The following is a 19,767-nucleotide window of genomic DNA, read 5'->3' on the forward strand; positions in this document are numbered from 1 at the left end:
GCTTCTCATCACCTCCACGGCCCGCTCCCCGGTCCCCCATCCCCGTCACATCCTGGATGATCACAGTAGCCCCTAGCTGCTCGCTCCACTTCCTCTCGCTTCCTGCAAGACTCTGTTCCTCCCGGTGATCTCATGTGATCCTATTAGGTTTGTCAGATCATGTCCCTCCTCTGCTCAGAACCTTTCAGTGCTCTCACTAGAGAAAAATCTGGAGTCCTTACATTGAACTGCTCAGCCCTACATCTACAGAGGCCCCCACCCCCACCTCCTCACTGACCTCATGATCACTCTTCTCCTCTCTGCTCCCTCTGCTCCCACCACGTGGGCCTTCTTGCTTTCCTTGAACCTGCCAAGTCTGCTCCTGCTTCCAGGACCTTGCGCTTGCTGTTCCTCTGCCCGGGGTCCCCCTCCCCAGACACCCCCAGGGTTTACACCTCTGTGCAGGATGACCAAACCATGGACAAACATGTCTGGTTCTTGTACAAAGTTCTGCAGACTCCTGAGAATCTTCCCCTGAAGACAGTCTACATCTTTGTCCAGAGCGAAGAGAAGACAGAAGGCAACATGGTCCTTTCTAGAATTTTCTCTCTTTAGATACTATGTTTGCCCCTTCAGAATGTTTTCACTAAAACATGGAACGTTTCTAATGGTGCCTTAAGTGAGGCGAGAAAGTGGTGACTGGTTGTTACCAATGGCCACAAGTTCTGGCCTGAAGATGTCAAGAGAAGGATCAGAGTCCAACCCCCCAGAAGGGCCGCCATCGTGCAGGCAGAGGTCCTGCTGAAGGGGAGCCCAGCCCCTAGCAACCATGAGATGCTCTGAGTCAATGCAGGGTGCCAGGCCAGTCAGAAACGTGGCTTCCCTGCCTTTCGGGAGGAGGACAAGAGCAGTGTGTGGTCTTGCGCTTCCCACGGAATGGGGACAGAGGAACCTGTCTCTGTGCATCTTCAAATTTCCTACTCATTGTGATTTTAAAAAAATCAATCAAAGTCGTATCTGAGGCTGAGCAGGGAGACATCCCTAATCTCGGCAGTTCCGTAATCTAAGCATACCCCCCAAATGTTAATAGTGAGTGTCTTAGATGAGAGGACATGGAGAAATAATCAGGGAGAAGCCTAACATTTTACATTTCTGTGCTGTTTGAGTTGTTGTTGTTTTTTTTCCAGTGAATATATGACTTTCGCAGTGTCGGTGTGTATTATTTATACGTGTGTGCATATTTGTGTGGCTGTATTAATGTGTGTGCATATGCGTGTGTGCACGCGTGCGTGCTTGTGTGTGACTCAGCCTCGGGAGTGAGGGCTATTCACAGGAGAAAGGGATTCCACAGTGTACAGAAGGATTTGCCAGAGGCTCCTTTGAAGTGCTTTGCTCTCCTGGGGCCCACAGAAAAGGATTTTGATTTATAAACACTTTCCCTTCCCGGTCTGAGGCAGCTCTTCAGCACGTGGTCAGTTCCTTTTTCAAGTTCTATCCAGTTGAACCAGCATCTCCCCGGGGCGCAGCTGTGCGCGGAGCCCTGTGCCTGGCACGGCGGGGCGAGGGAGGCGAAGGGCTGTGTTCAGGAGGAAATGAACACCGTGAGAGAGCTCTCACAGAACACCTCTCATCTGTGAGAGAGCACCGTCCTCTCTCACAGAGGAGGCTCTGGAAGAACTTCTCAGAGGCAGTTGCTGGGGTGATCAGCAAGACCCTCTGCATTGTCCGTCAGTCCAGCCAGGAGCTCAGACACAAAGAGGGTCTCTGGTTTCCCGGGATGACGGGGAAGCCAGAGCCTCTGCTGTAGTCAGAGCAGGTGGGGATTACGGCGATGGGGGGGCAGCCACTCTTCTTCTCTGTCACCAACACCACGACTGTGCAGGACCCGCAGAAAGATCCCTGCGGCGTGCCGGGTGACCGTTTTTGAAACGATAAAAAGAAGTTAGCCGTAGCTTGCGAAAACACATCTCAGTTACACCTAGAGAAGGGAGGGAAGGAGAGGGGTGACTTTCTGAGTTCTCAATACCCCAATCAGCCCTTTGTCTGTAGAACTCCTTCACTCCCCTGATGTATAACCTGCCTGTGTCTCTGCTATTGGACAATTGGAAACCTTGGGACAGGATTGTAGTTATATTGAATTTTTATTTTATTGTTTCTGCCTGAAATGAGTTTCCCTATTGATAAAACCTTTTTAAACAAGGATATATTTCTTTTGAAATGAGAAACTGAGGTGCGGGCGCACACACACGCACACATGTAAGAGGATGAAGCTGGCTGTGCCTGCCTCATTGGGCTGTCGTGAGGATTACCTGGTACAATGCCCACGGCACGGCGCCTGGCGCATGGGATCGTAGCTGAGGGGTTGGGGGCGTTGCTGTTGCACGTCAGGGGTCTGCCTGGGATTTTTGCTGTATGACCTCCACGTCTTGGCTGACTCACCAGTAAAATCAGAACTACGTGCTCTTCCCAGACCGAAAACAGGATTTTTTTTCGTTTCTGTAATCTGTGCCATTGTGCCTCTGCTGGGCTGGCGAGCTTTGATGTTTAATAGTACAGGAGGGCGGGCGGATGGTTTGGAGCACCCTGTTCCTTTCTCCAAGATTCAATACCTTCCTTCATTCATGCATCCAGGAAACATGATGCAGCCCTCCCTTTATTCCCATTCTACCAATGAAGAAATTGAGCCTTGCCATCTCTTCTGTTTGCAGCCTTCATCCCTCTCTGTGCAGGCAGTGGACTCTCCCCTTGCCTTGAATGCAGTATCAAGAACTCAAGGATTTGCATGGGAAACCAAGATTCTCTGGTTTTGGGCAGTTGGAAACAATTGGCTTACTTGAATGGATCTATTTTTTTCTGGATCATTGCCAGCAAATCAATATTTGTGCCACCCACTGCTGTGCTCATCTCCCCCACCCCCCACCTCCCTGAACCACCGACCCCCCCCCCCACCGCCACCTGCCTTAAGAAGTGGCAGAGCAGATCAATAATCTTGAAAAAAATCTAGATAAAAGTGTCTCAAGTAAACTGGAGGGGAGGAGGTGTGCAGGCGGCTCTCGAGGAGTCCATAAATCTGAAGCTGATGAATTACCTGGGCAGGTGCCTCTGCCACCTGCATCCTGGTTCAGGATGGGAGTGTCATTAATTAGTTCTCTGGCGCTGGTTATCTGGAGTGAGCTGCTCCATTTTTCTCATTTATTGCTACTAGATTTCAGGAAGGTGTTTGCTAAGTCCCTCCATCTTCTCCCTTATCTAAATATTAGGTATATTTGGAGAGGCCTGAGCGTACCCTGCAGTAAGGAGGACTCGGTCCCTGAACCGCTCGCTGGAGGGTTCTCTCCGTGGGTGTGACAGGCGGCGGCAGGACAGCCAGTCATTCATAACCGTCATCCCCATAATTGGTGCCCTAAATTCCCCTCCCTTCCCCTGCTCTGTGGATGGCGTGCCTAACTCAAGGCAGCGGGAGTAAGCTGCTATGAAGAATGATTCCTGCCTAGACAAGGGACAGGGAGGGAAAGGGGAGGCTGGCCAGCAGGGCCATCTCCCCATGTCCAGCTTTAACCTCCTCCTCACTACGTGTTCTGTTGCAGTCGGAGCCCAGCAGGAACCCACCAGGCTCCAATCAGCGAAGCCACAGACACTGCGGTGTTCTTTCTAATCAAATTGCCCCAGATCCCCTGGCCCTAGAGGGCCCAAAGTTACAAGTCAAAATTAGATGGCTTTTCTCCTGGACATAGGCTTTTCTGAGCAATTCACCTTTCCTGAATAACAGCCTAGTGCCTGGTTCTGAGCATTATTGAGAATCACACAATAAGACTCCACCTAATAGTGGCTTATGAAGACAGAATCGCATTATTCCTTCACACACCAGTTCTAGACTTGGCTACTGGGGTGGCCAGTCTTGGGGATCCAGTTTGCTTCTACCTTTTTTTGTCATTCCTCATTTGTTGGCCTTATTAATTTTATGAAATATGGCTCAACTCCCTGTCCACATCCCCTCCATTAGGAAGGGAGAATAAGAGTCATGCAAAGTATGGCCTTTCCCTTTAAGGACACAGCCTGGGACTGGCTCACAGGAATACTCACACACCACTGGCAGGAACCAGTCGCGTGGTTGTGCCGTGCTGCAGGGGAAGCTGGAAAATGTAGTTTTTATTTTATGCAGTTGAACTTGAGGTTCTATAACTAAGGGAAGAAGTGGAGAATATGTGGGTGTGGGCTGGGATGGGGGTGGGTGAGAAATGGCTGGCCATACCAGGGATATGTGCAAGAGGAGTGTTTTGGGGAATTGGGGTGGGGCTGGCTGTGGGGAGGGGAAAGACTTGGGTTCCTTCTGTCTTTTCTAGCTTTCTGCCTTCCTGGGGCCTTATTTCTCCTCCCTTGACCTTTCTCAACCTTGATCCTGGCATGTGGTTCTTTTCTTATTTTAATTTGGATCTTCTAAAGTATCTCCCAGATTATGGAGAATCATGGAATAGCCCTAGGATTCACCAAACCAAGTGCAACTACATAGAAGTTTAGAGAATTTAGTTGTTGGAACCTACTCTGTGCCAGACTCTCTGCCAAGTGCTGAGGATACAGCCCAGAGTAGAAACAGGTATGTACGGTCCCTCCCCTCCTGGAATGTGGGCTACAGCAGGAGAAAAATCACACAAATACACATCGAATTACAGCTATGATTTCCACTTCTGGCCAAGATGGAGTAATAGGGGCTGGATTTACCCTTCTACCTGAAACAATTAAAAAACTGTACAAAAATATACGAAACAATGATTTCTCAGACTTTAGCCATCAAGCAAAGAAGACACAATGATTCCTGAAAGATAGGATTGAAAAGGCAAATCCCATGAATAGTTCATGTTTTATATGTTTTAAAAAAAAGTCTTCCTCTTTTGTTCTTGAAAGATATTCTTTTGAGCTTAGAATTTTAGTCTAAGAGGGTTTTCCCCCCCAGTGTTTTAAAACATTCCTCTACTGTTTCCTCACTTGAATTGTTTCTGAGGGGAAATATACTGTCATCCTTATTTTTGTTCCTCTGTATAATGTGTCTTTCTTCTCCCTCTGGATAATTTCAAGGCTTTCTCTTTACCACTGGCTTTTAGCACTTTGATCGTGATGTGACCTAACATAATTTTTTTCTATATCTTTTGTGCTTGTGATTTGTTGAGCTTCTTGGACCTGTGGGTTTATACTTTCCATCGAATTTGGAATATTTTTGGCTATTTTTTTTTCAAAAAACTTTTTTCTGTCCAAAGGAATAAATCACTAGCAGAATGACACCGCAAGGAATGTTAAATGTCATTTGGGTGGAAGAGAAATGATACTGGATGGATCTCATAAAGGAATAAAGATTGTTGGAAAGAGAAATTACACAGGCTAACATAAAATAGTTTCTGTTACTATTTACCTCTTTGTAAAAAATAATAGAACATTTGAAGACTAATGACAACAATGTAGTGTTGGGTTTATAACATATGGAGAAGTGGAATGTATGACCACCATAGCATAAGCCCTAGAAAGGAAAAATAGAAGTATAGTATTACAGAATTCTTTTTTGGGGAGATGTAAATTGTAATTTTTTAATTGGAAAACAAATATACAACTTGAAATGGATAAGCATATTTTCTTTAAGTGGCTTAAACAAATTTTTAAAAAAATATGGACCACTTCACAAATTTGCATGTCATCCTTGAATAGGGGCCATGCTAATCTGCTCTGTATCATTCCAATTTTAGTGTATGTGCTGCCAAAGTGAGCACTGTTCTTACAGAATTCTTACATTAAATGTGCATCATATAATACCACTTGAAGATACATGGTGATAAGTAAGGATGTATAGTATAAACCCTAAAGTGACCACTAAAATACCAAGACAAAAAGCTATAGGTCTTAAGCCAACAAAAAAGATGAAATGGAATCAGAAAAATAATCAATTTTTCATAAAGAAGTCAGGAAAAGAAGATAAAGTGAACGAAGAACAAATGTGAAAAATAGAAAACAGAGAGCAAGCTTATGTGTAAAAAGCTAAGCAAATTAATAATCACGTTAAAACTTTCCAACCAGGACCCGGCAGAATGGCTTTTGAGAAGAAGGGTGGCGAGAAGAAGGGGCGTTCTGCCCTCAATGAGGTAGTGACCAAGGAATACACCTTCAACATTCACTAGTGCATCCATGGAGTGGGTTTCAGGAAGGGTGCCCCTCGGGCACTCAAAGAGATCTGGAAATTTACCATGAAAGAGATGGGAACTCCAGATGTTTGCATTGACAGCAGGCTCAACAAAGCTGTCTGGGTCAAAGGAATAATGAATGTTCCATACCGTATCCATGTACGGCTGTCCAGAAAATGTAACAAGGATGAAGATTCACTCAACAAGTTCTACACTTTGGTTACCTATGTACCTGTCACCATTTTCAAAAATCTACAGTTAATGTGGATGAGAACTAATCGCTGATTGTCAAATAAAGGTATAAAACCGCAAAAAAAACAAAAAAAATCATGTTAAATGTAAATGGTCTAAAAACCCACATTAAATATGCAGGTAGTCAGATTAGATAAAAAAACAAGACTCAACTGTATGTTGCTCACAAGAAATTCACTTTAAATTTTGACACAAATAGGTTAAAAGGATAGAAAATGATGTATCATGATAACAATAATCAAGAAAATGATGGAGTGGCATGTTACTATTAGAGGAAACTTCAGAGTAAAGAATACTACCAGGGATGTTTCATAATGATAAAGGGGTCAATTTATCAAAAGAAAACAAGAGAGCCCTAAACATTTATGCACCAAATGCAGAATTTCAAAATAAAGCAAAAGTGGATAGAACTGCAAAGAGAACTAGGCAAATCCACAGTCATAGGGGAATAGTTCCATATCATTCTCACAATAATAGAATAAGTGGACAGAAAGTAAATAGGAATATAAAAGATTTTTTTGAAAAAGTGTTTAAAGATTTTATTTATTTATTCATGAGAGACAGAGAGAGAGAGAGAGAGGCAGAGGCAGGGGGAGAAGCAGGCTCCCTATCCCGTGAGCTGCCCTGCCCCCCACAGGTGTGGGAGCCAAGACTGGGTGAAGTAGGTAGAGGCTCCATGGCAGGGACTTATATTGGCTGCTGGGCTGAGCCTGAGGCCATTCACCAGCTGTGTGACCTTAATCAATCGAAACTTCAATTTCCTCATCTGCAAAACAAAGCTGATAATACTTCTCTGTGCATTTGCTATAAAAGATCAATATTCTACAAATACACCAGGCAGGCAGCCTGGTATATAATAAGCACCTCGGAAATATGATTCAGCTGTCCCCTCCATCATCCCTTAATTCACCAGGGAATGAATAAACCACCACAGATCTGCTTAGATTCGTCCCTTGCTTGCTTGGATCATCAGCTCCTGAGAGACAGGAACAGGCCACGCCTCTCTCGGGCCCTCAATCTCTGCATGGAGGAGAGCTGCCTGCTGATTGGCCGTGTTAGAGGTGAGCACCGGGGGCTCTGAGTGCACAATGGGGGATGTGACCCAGCCTGGGCATCACAAAAGGCTTCTTAGAGAAACTGATGTCTGAGCAGAGTCTTTGTTTTTTTAAGATTTATTTACTTGAAAGAGAGAGAGCTCCAGCTCATGAGTGTGTGTGGGGGGGGTGGCAGAGAGAGAGAATCTCAAGCAGACACCCCGCTGAATGCAGAGCCTGATCCCACAACCCTGAGATCATGACCTGAGCCAAAACCTGAGTCTGACACTTAACCGACTGAGCCACTCAGACACTCCTATCAGAGCAGGGTCTTAAAGGAAGTCAGGAAAAATCCAGAGAAGAGGGGAAAGCATACCAGGCTGAGGGGATAGCATGTGCAAAGGCTCAGAGGTGAGAACCTGGTGTGCTGAGGGAAGATGGTTGGGATCTGTTCTGTGATGGGGTCGAGGCAAGAGCTAGAATGATCCTTTGCACGGAGCACAGGGCCCGGCACATGGTGTGCACACATTTAATATTTGCTGATGAATGGCAGAAGGAGCAAACAATTAAACAAGAGGTTAGTTGGTTTGTCTGAAGTCTGGAAAACCTATAGGAATTTCTGGGAATACTGGGACCAGGTCATGAAAGGCTTTGAATGCTGGGATGAGCTTATTTTTCATTCCATAAGTGGTAGTATCTCAATGGGTTTGATCTGTTATAAGGCAAGATAGAAAATGACAGGTGAGTCCCTTGGCACAGCTGAGCTCCTCACTCGGGAGCATCTGTTGAAATCGGGAAGGGCCCTGGGGGAATACTGGCCAATGGCCCTTATCGGTCATTGATCCTTGAGGCTCAAGGGGTTCCCTGGGACCAGAATCCTGGGGAACAACAATGAGGGGGAATGCTGTTGTGTCTGTGTTGCTGCTCCTCGGCCTGGACTTGAAATGATGTGTCCCTTTTCTCCCTGGAGCCAGACCCTGCTCTTCTCCCCCAGACCACCCCGGAGCAGGAGATGGGTGGCGTCCTTGCCTGATTCCCTTCTCTGGCATGCTGGTTGCCCCACTGATCTGCACCCCTTTCAGGATGGTGCCACCCATCTTGATAGGATCCAGCTGGCCTTCTTTCCAAACATCCAGGATGGAGCCTTTATATGCTCAGGAAGTTTCTGCCCTCATGCTGTCCTTTCCATATCCTGTTCTTCCCTGAAGGGACGATGTGGTCCAGCAGGGCCACCTGGCTGGGGCTACAGGGAGCTCTAAGTCTGTTTGGCAGGGAGCTGGCTGGGACACCCTCCCTGTAGCCCAGGCCTAGTCCCGAGGACCTTGGGAGGCGGGGGGAAGCCTCAAGATGACCCTCACTGATCCCCACCTCCTGGTCTTCGTGTTCTCGTGTACTCCCCTCCCCTCTCTTATACCAATAGAACATGGCGCCATCAAGGGTGTGCCGCTCCTGTGACTGGGTGCAAAGCATGGTGACTTCTGTCCGCTAGCAGACTCCAGCTACCTGGCATTTTCTGGGCAGTGACAGGGACAGAGGTGGTAGCCCTCATTGTCCCCTCCTCCCCTAATGAGATCACCTGACACTCTAGGGGCCTGCAGCCAACCAGCTGCTCTCCTGCTCCGCACACGGCACTTTGAGGTCTAAAAATAGATGCCCCCACCTCCCTGTTCTCTCCCCAGGCCAGGGGAAAGCAAGGGCAGAACAATTGCCCGGAAAAATGCCCTCCAGGAGATGCCAGTTTGGATGAGTTCAGCCTGAGGTAGTCACTTACATCTATTTCTGGGATGTCACAGGACCTAAGCTCCCGACTCACTCATGCCTTCACATATGTAGCTGATGTTTACGCAGCGCCTACTGGGCCCCAGATCCTCGGATAGCCTTGCTCCTTATCTCCCCCTACCCCTGCATTTTCTTCTGATATTTGTCACCTGCAAAGGTGTTTCTGCAGAACAATCACAACCACAACCACAAACAGCCCTTTGGGGACCTCACATTGTCGTGCAATGCTGAGCGACTCTCTGGGGCTCTGCACATGGGGGTGGCGGCCATGGCCGGACGCCGCGGTGTGAAGGGGAGGCCGCTGTGGTGCCTAGTGGGTGCTTGACAGACTTCAGTGCCCCACGGAAGCACTGATCCTGCAGAGGGCTCTGTGTGTGTGTGTGCGTGTGTGTGTGTGTGTGTGCACGCGCGCGCACCTGTGTGTCATGGTGAGTCGTGGATTCTACTGGATAGATCACCGGAAAGCTGACCGGTCCCGTCAGGGAGTGTGTGAGATGATCTCCAGGGAGGGTTCGGGTGTTTTGCGGGGAAACAGGATTCTGTTAGGCATGAGCACATGGGGCCAGAGCCAAGGACATACGATGACGGCTGGACCCATGGCTGGACAGATGGTTGCATAGCCAGTAAGAGGGGTGCATGAGAGGACATGTGGGAAGAGGGGAGGGAAGAACCGGGAAAGGGAACGGACGCAGGGCTGACAAGTGGGGGGTAGGTGAACGAGGGGCGAGTGCGTGTAGACTTAGGTGAGTCCAGGAGGGGCGGTCCTCCCCAGATAACACAGCCTAGAGGGATAAGGGGGTTGTGAGTATTCTGGTGGAGAGGGCAGGCGTCATGAGAACAACGACCCTTGCCTTTTGACCCTCTCTCTGCCCCTGTGGTCATTCCCTGTGACGTTCTTGACATCTGCTCAGTTCCAGCTTGTGGGACAAGCTGGGGCTCCGAAGAGGGGCTGGCCATCTGGTGGGAAGGCTGTGTGCCCAGGACCGAGACCCGTGTGCACAGAGCGCCTGGGGAAGTACGGGGACGTGGCCCGGAGTGCGCCTGCTGCCTCGCCCAAGCTACTGAAGATGGGACACGGCGCACTCCTTAGGTACCACCGCTCCTTTGATCGCAGCTGATGGGCCCAGGGGTGAGGCGCTGGTCACGCATAGCTGCATTTTATTTTAGTTTCACCAAAAAGCCATGTATAGCTGGGTGAATTTCCAGCTGCATGCAAGATGTCAAGTGAGCACGATCTGTTGGGAGAGTAGAGACAAGGTCACGTATGAGCCCATGGAGGAAGGAGGAGAAGGAGAGAGTCACTGTCTTGATTCCTTGGGCTTCCCACACCAGGTCCTGGGAGGTCCGAAGCGCCTTGACAAGGATGGTAGCAGTGAGAAGGGAGAGACTAATTCTGCCAGAGAAGGGGGTTTAAACTGTCAGAGAAGGAGCCACAAGAGCTGTGACATTTGAGGGTGGGTTTTGAGGGGTGACTAAGAGTTCTCCAGGTGGAGGAAGAAGAACACAACATTTCAGCCTGAAGATGCATGGAAACGGAGCACATTCCTGCCGTTTGAATCTAGTTTGCATTAAGAGTTGAGGCAATGGAGAAGGGGGGAACAAAGCCCCCTCTTCTGAGCACCTACTAAGTGCCCAGGACCACACAGGTGCCTTTCATGCAGCTCATTTTGCCCCCACAGTCAGGAGTACGTTCTTCATTCTACAGACAAGGAAACCGAGGGTCAGAGAGCCCCGGGAAGGCTTGTGCAGTGAGTAGAGGCAGGATATGAACCCACCTCTGCAGACTCAAGCCCGCACCCTGTCTGTGGAAACTTAGCACCATCTCGTCCAAGGCGCGGAAGACGGGCCTGGCCAGCTGTGAGAGATTCAGTGCCCTCTCTCTCTCCTGATGCCCCGGGGGCCTGGGCCACACCCGCCCCCTGCCGGAGAAGTCTCGTGGGCGGCTCCCTCCTTCCTCTGGATGCAGGAAAGGCTGGGATGCGGAGCTGACAATGCTCCAGGCCGCAGGGACTGACACTGCTTGAAGGCGGGATGTCATTAGGTAGAGCTGTTCTGCTCAGAGACAAAGTGCGTCGCGCGGGCCCCGTCTAAACAGCTGAAGGCAGTAGCAAATTACAGGGCGAGGGAGTGTTATTTTTCCCGGCAGCAAACCTAGTGGCAGCGGAGTTTTTCCCTGTTATTTTTTTTTTTTTTAATTGAGGTACAGCTGGTATATACCATTCTCTAAGTTTCTGGTATATACCATTCTTTAAGTTTCTGGTGTATACCATTCTCTAAGTTTCTGGTATATACCATTCTCTAAGTTTCTGGTATATACCATTCTCTAAGTTTCTGGTATATACCATTCTCTAAGTTTCTGGTATATACCATTCTCTAAGTTTCTGGTGGACAGCGTTAATAGTTTGGTATCTGTGTTCATTACCAAGGGATCACCTCCAGAATAGTCACCACCGATCTGTTCTTTGTGTCTATGAGTTTGTTTCTGTTTTGTTTTGTGGGCTCATTTTTCTTTTTTAGATTCCGCCTACGAGTGAAATCATGCTGTTTCTGTCCTTCAACATGGAGGACCCTGGAGGGTTTCCGTTAAGTGAAGTGAGTCAGAAGGTGACGGGGTTAGCAGTGCAGGGCAGGGGGTCTGGCAGGCTAGCGAGGCCGCCTTCCCCCTGTGGTCAGAGGTGTGCAGAGAATGGAGAGGGGAAGGGAGGGGAGCCGCTGGAGGGGAGAGTGGGTGGGAGTGAAGATGGAGGAGAGGGTACTGGATGGAAGGGGAGCAGGGTAAGGGATGGGAGGAGAGGGGGGAAGGGAAGAGAGAGCAAGGAAGAAGGAAGAGGCAGGGCAGATAAACAAGAGGAGGAAGGAGGAGAGATAACCAGGAACAGTGGTGCAGAGAAAAAGATGGAAGGAGGGGCGCAGGGGTGAGGAGGGAGAGAGCCAGGAGCCCGGAGAGCGGCAGCCTCCAGAGCAGTTTCCAAGGGCTCAACCTTCCAGCCTTGCTCGGGGCAAGCCAGGCCAGCAGCTGACGAGCGGCCCCAGGACCCATTCTGTGCTGGTCGCATGCTCCCAGCTCTGGTCCCACTCGGGAACCAGCTCAGCCTGATTCAAGTTGGCTTCCGCCCTCCTTCTACGTGAGCCAGGATTGTCTGCAGGGGCCCGGCGGAGGTCCACACCTAAAGATGCCAGGCATGGGAGCGCCATCAGGATCTTAGAATACTTGAGTTCTAGGACCAAGTCTGCCACAAGTTTGCTGTGTGACCATCACCTCTCTGGTCTGCGTCCTCCTCTGCTGAAAGAGGGGGTGGCACTGTGCCCCCTTCCGTTCCATCTTTCTGTGGTTTATTAAGAAAAGTAAGAGATTTATTCGGTGCTTGCCACGTGCCAGGCACTGCCTTAAACCATGTGTAGGTTTTGTGCCCCACGAAATCCTCACAACAGCTCTATGACTCGTATTGCTCACATTTTTCAGACAAGGAAACTCAAACTGTCAGGGATGAAGTGTCACCTTAAAGTCACACAGAGGATTAACAGGTTCTCTCACGCTCGGCTTGACTGTGAGCCCCGAGATGGCAGGGATTCTAAGATTTGCCTCACAGCTACGTCCCCAAATCCCAGGACCGTGGGGGCCCCAAGGAGATGCCCCATCAACCGTGTTGATGAGTGAGTGGACCCGGGTCTGTGTGAGATCGGAATCTCTCCTATCAACCCCTTTCCCCTACTGCTGGCCTGAATCATGCTGTGAATTCACTGGGGTCCAATCAGAAGATAGAAAGGCACCAGTAATCTGAACTGGAAAAATCTACTGCAAACAATGTTTCACCTACAAAGGTGGTTAAACACTAGCAGAGGCCGAGAGGACCATGTGGTCCGGGACAGCAAATGCAGACAGCAGCTACTCCCTCCAGTGCTGAGGGGGAAAGAACGAGGAGCCAAGAACTTAGAGGATTCTCCTCACCTCAAATCTAGGCTGCGATTCAGACCTCGTCCACAAGGGTGCGCCTGCACAGGAACACATAGCAAGCTAGGGCCAAAGAACTCGCCAGAGGCTGCAGACCAGAGGGGATCCGCCTCTGTCGGGTCAGCCAGGCGGATGAATGAGACACCTGTGAGAGGCTGTGGGGAGACCAGAGGTGGTCCATGGGAAGCTGTCCACCAGGGCACCAGAGAGACTCGGTGGAGAGTGAACGCCACTGGTCATCCCATGGGAGGTGGGGTGACCCATCATAACCAGGAAGAGAAGCAGCTTCCTTTGCTACAGCATAAAACAGTGTCCCTCCAGGGCCAGATGTTGAGGAAGACTGATGTGGGGAAGGAGAGATGCTTACAAGGCTCCGTCTCAGTATCAAAGCACAGAGCAAGGAAGGGTGGGCCCCCGGCTCTGTCCACTCCTCCTGCCACTCAAACCTACGTTTTCACCCATTTACACATACTTGAACGTTCCCACGAAAGGGAGACTGCTCTGTATGTCCGTCTAACAGGGTGCCACCATCCTTCATACCAGGGAAGACGTTTTCACTCTTTCCCCCAAATGAGGAGACATCAAAGACCTGACACTCGCTGTTTCCTTTGCTTTGGGACCTGGGAGAAGTTGACGTACCCCAGAGAATGCCTTGGCAGCCCTCTTTGCCCCAGGTTATGTGGTGTCTGACCAATTTCCCCTTGGTAATTGGGGTCAATCATTCAAATCAGTGCGGTAGCTCCTTTTCATTCCCGTTGACATAAGAAAACCCCAAATAGGCAGGTGGAAGTCTTGTCTTCCAGTGCAATGGAACCTGGTTAGAAAATGCCTCCCCCTCTTGGGGACTCTGAGCTCTTGACTAGCAGAGCTCAAGAAGTCAGAAGGGGAAGCAAATATTCTGTGAGTGAGTGTTAGAGACTGAATTGTGTTCCCTCCAAATTTATATGATGAAGCCCTAACCCTCAATAGGACTATTTTTGGAGATAAGGTCTTTAAGGAGGTAATAAAAGTTAAATGAAGTCATATGGGTAAGTCCCTAATCCAGCAAGACTGGTGTCCTTATAAGAGGAGGAAGAGACACCAGGGATGCGTGTAAGGACACAGTGAGGAGGCAATCATCTGTAAGTCAAGGAGAGAGGCATCAGGAAAATCCAGCTCTGCTGGCACTTTGATCTTGGAATTCCAACCTCTAATTTCTGCTATGCAAGCCTCCCAGTATGTGGTAGTTTGTATGGCAGCTGGTAGTTTTGTATGGTAGTTTGTGATACCGTGAATCATGAGGGGTAATAGTAAGAGGAACTGCTTCCACTTTCACCTCCTGATTTCAGGACCCGTGTGTTCTGGTTATGGGGGGAGACTCCACCATATGATGGTCTCTGACTCAAAGCATATACTGCGTTCTTCAATACAGAACCCCATCCTTTTGAAATGTTCTCTTTCAACTGGCACCATAACTGAGTCTTCACTAAGCTCTCTGACCTTCCTCGTGTGCTGGCTGGTTCTGGGTGGTTGGTTGAATTGAAACACCAGCTAATTCCATGGGCATGAGCCCACTGCTGTACTTTCCTTGCTGGGAAATGAGTTCCTTGACCAGAAGCAATGTTGCTGTGCAGAACCAGGATGGTGACTAAGACATTCTATGAGGGAAAGAATGGTGGTGCTCACAGGACATTATGGACGGCAACTGCAAATTCATATCCAGAATATGTGTCTGTTCCGGTGAGGGTGAATCCAGCCCCTCCATCTTGCAAGCAGTCTGGTATAATTAACCCGGTATTTAGCTATTTGCTCTGGGTAGTGGTGTCATGTCGGGGGCTCTGTGTAGGTACTCAGTAGTAGAGCTAGCCAGGTAATTCTTGGTAAAGGGAAGTCCTTTGAATTAAGCCCATGCATAGCCTTCTTCCCTGTCACCGTGGTCACTTTGTCTATCAGCCCACTGAGCGAGTACTGGGATGACTGGGGTATCACAAATATGCCAGACAAAGTACTGGGATGGAAGGAGACTGCTCACATCCACCAGGCACCTCATTATGTCCAGATGACCATGTAGAGTCTTCTCTGCAGTGGGCGCCCTTTAAGTGAAATGGGAACTGATACCTCCATGGTCTGTGATGATACTGAGAAGTCCCTCCATATACTTTGTCCCCAGACTTCCTTGTCACAAATCTTCCATCCTGTTCCTTCTAGGTCACTGATCCTCTAACCAAACCACGAGCAAGTGCCCAGGAATTAGTGTAGATCCATACCTCAGGCCCGGATAATGTGGACAACCAAGGGTGCTACTCAGAGTTCAGCTGAACTGGAAGACTTTTTCTCCACTGTCTTTCTTCAGAAGCCCTCCTGAGTGAGCCTGTGCTGCTGTGGCCATCCACTGTTTGATGGAAGCACGCGGCTTCCTCCATGAACCAGGCTTGAGCTCGTTCTTCTTCAGGAACCTGGTCAGGTGTCCCTGCCTCCTCACGAGGCCACAGGCAGGGACTGCGGGGCAAGTGGCGATGTCAGAGGAGTCTGAGCGACCTGCTCACGTAACTTACCTGCACCTTCTGACTTGCCGGAGGCCCGACATTATATTCCATTTCCTTTTGATGTCAAATTGCTTCTGCACATGCTCAAAGTTGGGGCTGGGTGGCCAGGCAGCCTCCGTTCATGATGAGAAGCTCAGGTCACAGGGTCACCTGATGTGCCATGTTCAGACATTAGTCTCTACTAAGGCCCACGGCAAGCAAGAAGCTTTCTCAAAAGGAGAATAGTTACCTTTGGAGGGAAGCATAGCCTTTTGCTCCAAAATACTAGAGTCTGTGCTGTGATTCTTCTATTGGTACTTGTCAAAGTCTTCACTTCTTACGATGTCCCTATTTGCTTGTACCTGCTGGACCCTAAGCCCAAGTGGAGGAGCCCAGAAGTGACTGGAAGAGTCAGCTTGGGGCAGGACCGTGTGTCAGGGTTGGATGCTCACTCCCTGTCGAGGCAGCTAAGAAGCAGGTTGGAAGCAAGTGAGGAAGAGCCAACCAGGAGCAGCCGGCCATGCGGTCTGGGCTCCAGCATCTGGGGCAGGATGCGTGTGTCTAATTTGTGCCAGAAAGGGCCAGCTCTGCCTCAGGTGGATCCGAGTTCAAACTATGGCCTCCACCCAGGGCTAACAATCTCCCTGCCACTCACTGAGCCCCTTCTCTGTGCTGTAACAGAGTGCGTGGCGGGGGGGGGTGTGTCTCAAAACATGTCAGGACATTTAATCCTAAAACAACGCTGTGGACAAATGCTATTGTCCCTGTGCACAGATGGGGAGACTGAGACACAGCAGTGAGCTGACTTGCCCAGCACCGCTCTGCAGGTAGGTGGCAGAGCCCGGATCAGGCCCTCGTTGTCTGACCTGGAAGCCTGAGGAGCTTCGACGACAGGCCTCGGCTGAGCCACCTAAACGCTCTGAACCTTGAATTCCTTGTCCGTAAAATGAGGATGCACTCTGTAGCAGATATTTACAGAACAGACACAGAGCTGGGCTTTGGGAATCATAATCTCTGCTCCACATGGTTTGTGGGTAGATTAAGTGAATTTATAATTTGCCCATCCTTGCATCAGACACAAGTAGAATCTCGACAAACTGCATTCCTCGTTCCTTTTTCAATCCATAAATAACATTTTCTCATCATGGGCACATGCAGAATGGGCCCATCACTGCTTGGTGGGCTGGAGCCTTGTTCCTCTGTTTATGCCTCTGCATTTTATGTGCTGATAATGTGGTTCTAACACATTTATAAACACTTGGGTGTCTTCTGTAGTCATTATTCTTTAGAGGAAATTAAATTGTGCTCATGATCTGACAAACTTGCGGCAGCTCTAAGGCTCAGGTGAGGTGCTGTAGGAGTGGGCGTGGGCAGGAAGAGGGGTGGATTTGGGGTTCATGCCCTAGGGCTGGGGGACAAATTAACACAAACCTGGTGCTTCTCCTCTGCAGGTCTGGAGGCTAAACGTCTGAAAGCAAGGTGTTGGCAGGGTTGGTTCCTTCTGGAGGCTCTGAGGGGGAGTCTGCTCTGTGCGCATCTCCTGGCTCCTAGGGATGGCCGGCAGCCCTTGTCAACCCTTTGCTTGTGGACGCCTTCACCACCATCTCTGCCTCTGTCCCTGCGTGGCCTCTTGCTGTGTGTGTACACATCTGTCTTCTCCTTCTCAGTCTCTTATAAGGACACTTATCATTTAACTTAGGGTCTACTCTAATCCAGACTGGTCTCATCTCAAGATCCTTAACTTAATTACACCTGCGAAGACCGTTATTCCAAATAAGCTCCCATCCCAAGGTTTTGAGTAGACATGTCTTTCACCAGATCCATGACTGCCTTCCAGTTCTGCCTGCCTTGGGCAAGTCACTCTCCCTCTCTGCGTGTCAGTTTTGTTAGGTTGTCTCTGACACTGTTTACAGCTAGAATGTTCCAACAGGGAGAGCATCTCAGAAGATTGTCCAAATCAAACTCCTTTTGTTTAACAATTTCCCCCCCTTTTTAAAGATTTTTTTTTCTAAGTAATCGCCACACTCAACATGGGGCTTGAACTCACAACCCCCAGGACAAGAGTTGCATGCTCTACCAACTGAGCCATCCATGTGCCCACAACAATTACGTTTCTGCTCTGTGCTGGACTCGGCGCTCTTTCTCAGGGAGGCAGACCTCCAGCCTCATACCCCCAGCCACTAAACACAGTCTAGAGAGAAGGCAAACTTGAGGGGGGTGATCACAACAGGCCGGGATGGGTGTTCTACAAGGGCAAGGCCATGCTTCATGCACACCATAGCAGGACCTGGTGCTGAGCAGGGGCTAGATGATTATTTATTGGTGTATTCTGCAGCCGGTAAGAACTGTGAGAGGACATGCCCCAGGTGTGTGTTTCTGGAGCACAGAGGAGGGGCAACTGGCTCTGTCTTGGAGGGTTCAGATGGTGTCCAAGCTGTGGCCTGAAGGATGAGTGACAGTGAACCAGGGGGCGGGGCCAAGATGCCGCTCCAGGTGCATGGGGCAGAGGTGAGAGGGAGCTTGGCCCCCTCTGGGCTGGACGAGTGGCTTGTAATGGCCTTGTAGAAGGTGACACAACTTGCCCAGGTCACAGACTTCATGAGAGGTAGAGCCCCGACGGCCCCCGGAAGTCACACAGTACTGCTGTTCTCATGACCGATTTCTATGCTCTCTGCTGTTTGTCACCACTGTTAGATCACAGTCACTAAAGAATACGTTATTATCTCCATTTTACAGATGAAGAAAATGAGGTATGTTGGTTTCCTATGGATGCTATAGCAAATTATCACAAACTGAGTGGCTTAAAACAACATAAATGTATTCTCTTATGATTCTACAAGTCAGAAGTCCAAAATTAGTTTTTCTGGACTAAAGCCAAGGTGTTAACAGGGGTGGCTCTTTCTGGAGGCTCTAGAGGAGAATCTAGTTTTTGCCTTTTCCAGCTTCTAGAGGCTGCCCACATTTCCTGGCTCATGGCCCTTCCTCCAGCTTCAAAGACAATATCATAGCCTCTGCAAATTTCTCTCTGACCTTGACCTCTGCTTACATCATCATATGTCCTTCTCTAACCCGGATTCCATTGTTTCTCTGACTCCGGCCCTCCTGCCTCCCTCTTATAAGACCCTTTGTGATTGCACTAGGCCCACCTGGATAATCCAGAATAACCTCCCCTTCTCAAGGTCCTTAATCACACCTACAAAGTCTCTTCTGCCATGTGAGGGAACATTTTCACAGCGTCTGGAGATCAGGACATGGACGATTTGGGGCCCACGACTGGGTCTATCACATGAGGCTTAGAGCTGGTTGCAGGGTGTGCCCCGAGCTCCAGACCTCTGACTGGTGTACCGAGTGCTCAGTGCTAACTGTCGTAGCACAGTTCCTCCCTCCCGTCTGCAGGGAGACCCCGAGCTGCCAGGTGAGCCCAGTTGCAGACCCAGAGGGCAGATCCATGAGCTGGTCTCACAGGGCAGGTGGCCTATGGGGCGGGGATGACAAATATTACAATTACTGTTTTTGAAGCAAATGATCTTGCGGAGCCAGGAGGTTTGTGGCTCAGGGGACTGGATGATGAGGTGCCACTCCCCCCCTCCCCACCGTGACATCTTCCTGTGGGCCATTCCCACATTCCCAGCCCCACAGGAACCTACTAGGCAACAGAAGCACCAAATGGATTCTCCATGGATCTGGCCTCCATTGGGAGCAGGCTCAGGAGCAGGGAAGGATAAGAAATAACTTCTAAGACTTTACTCAGCAGGGGCCAGAGCAGTGGATGCTCATGCTGCCCAGGTTACAAATTGCTCACTTGAGCTCGTGCCCTCTTGGATCCCCAAAACCTCCCTGGAAAGTGGGCAAGGCGGGGAAGTTGCTCTGCCCAGAGAGATGTGGCTGGAGTGTAGACGTGCACCATCCCCCAGCCACACTGCAGCCTCTGCAAGACTGGTTCAGAGGCTCCTGTGTACCTGGCAGGGAGTTACTGTGTAACTGGTACAAGAGGAAGATTTGGGAGGTGGGGCAAAGGCATTGGGGAGGTCTCTCTTAACCAGCTCAGGAACACAGATAAAAGAGAGAGAAAGGAGGAGAAACACCCAGCAGGTGCCACATGG

General features: G+C 49.5%; 1 non-coding gene across 1 annotated transcript; it reads right to left on the minus strand.

Annotated features, from left to right (window-relative positions):
* Window positions 1-5,628: 5,628 nt before the first annotated feature.
* Window positions 5,629-5,735, minus strand: LOC118550397 (U6 spliceosomal RNA). Its single transcript, XR_004924541.1, has one exon. It is a non-coding gene; the product is annotated as a U6 spliceosomal RNA (small nuclear RNA).
* Between the last annotated feature and the right edge of the window lie 14,032 nt (window positions 5,736-19,767).

Source organism: Halichoerus grypus, chromosome 5, assembly GCF_964656455.1.
Source record: "Halichoerus grypus chromosome 5, mHalGry1.hap1.1, whole genome shotgun sequence".
NCBI lineage: Eukaryota > Metazoa > Chordata > Mammalia > Carnivora > Phocidae > Halichoerus > Halichoerus grypus.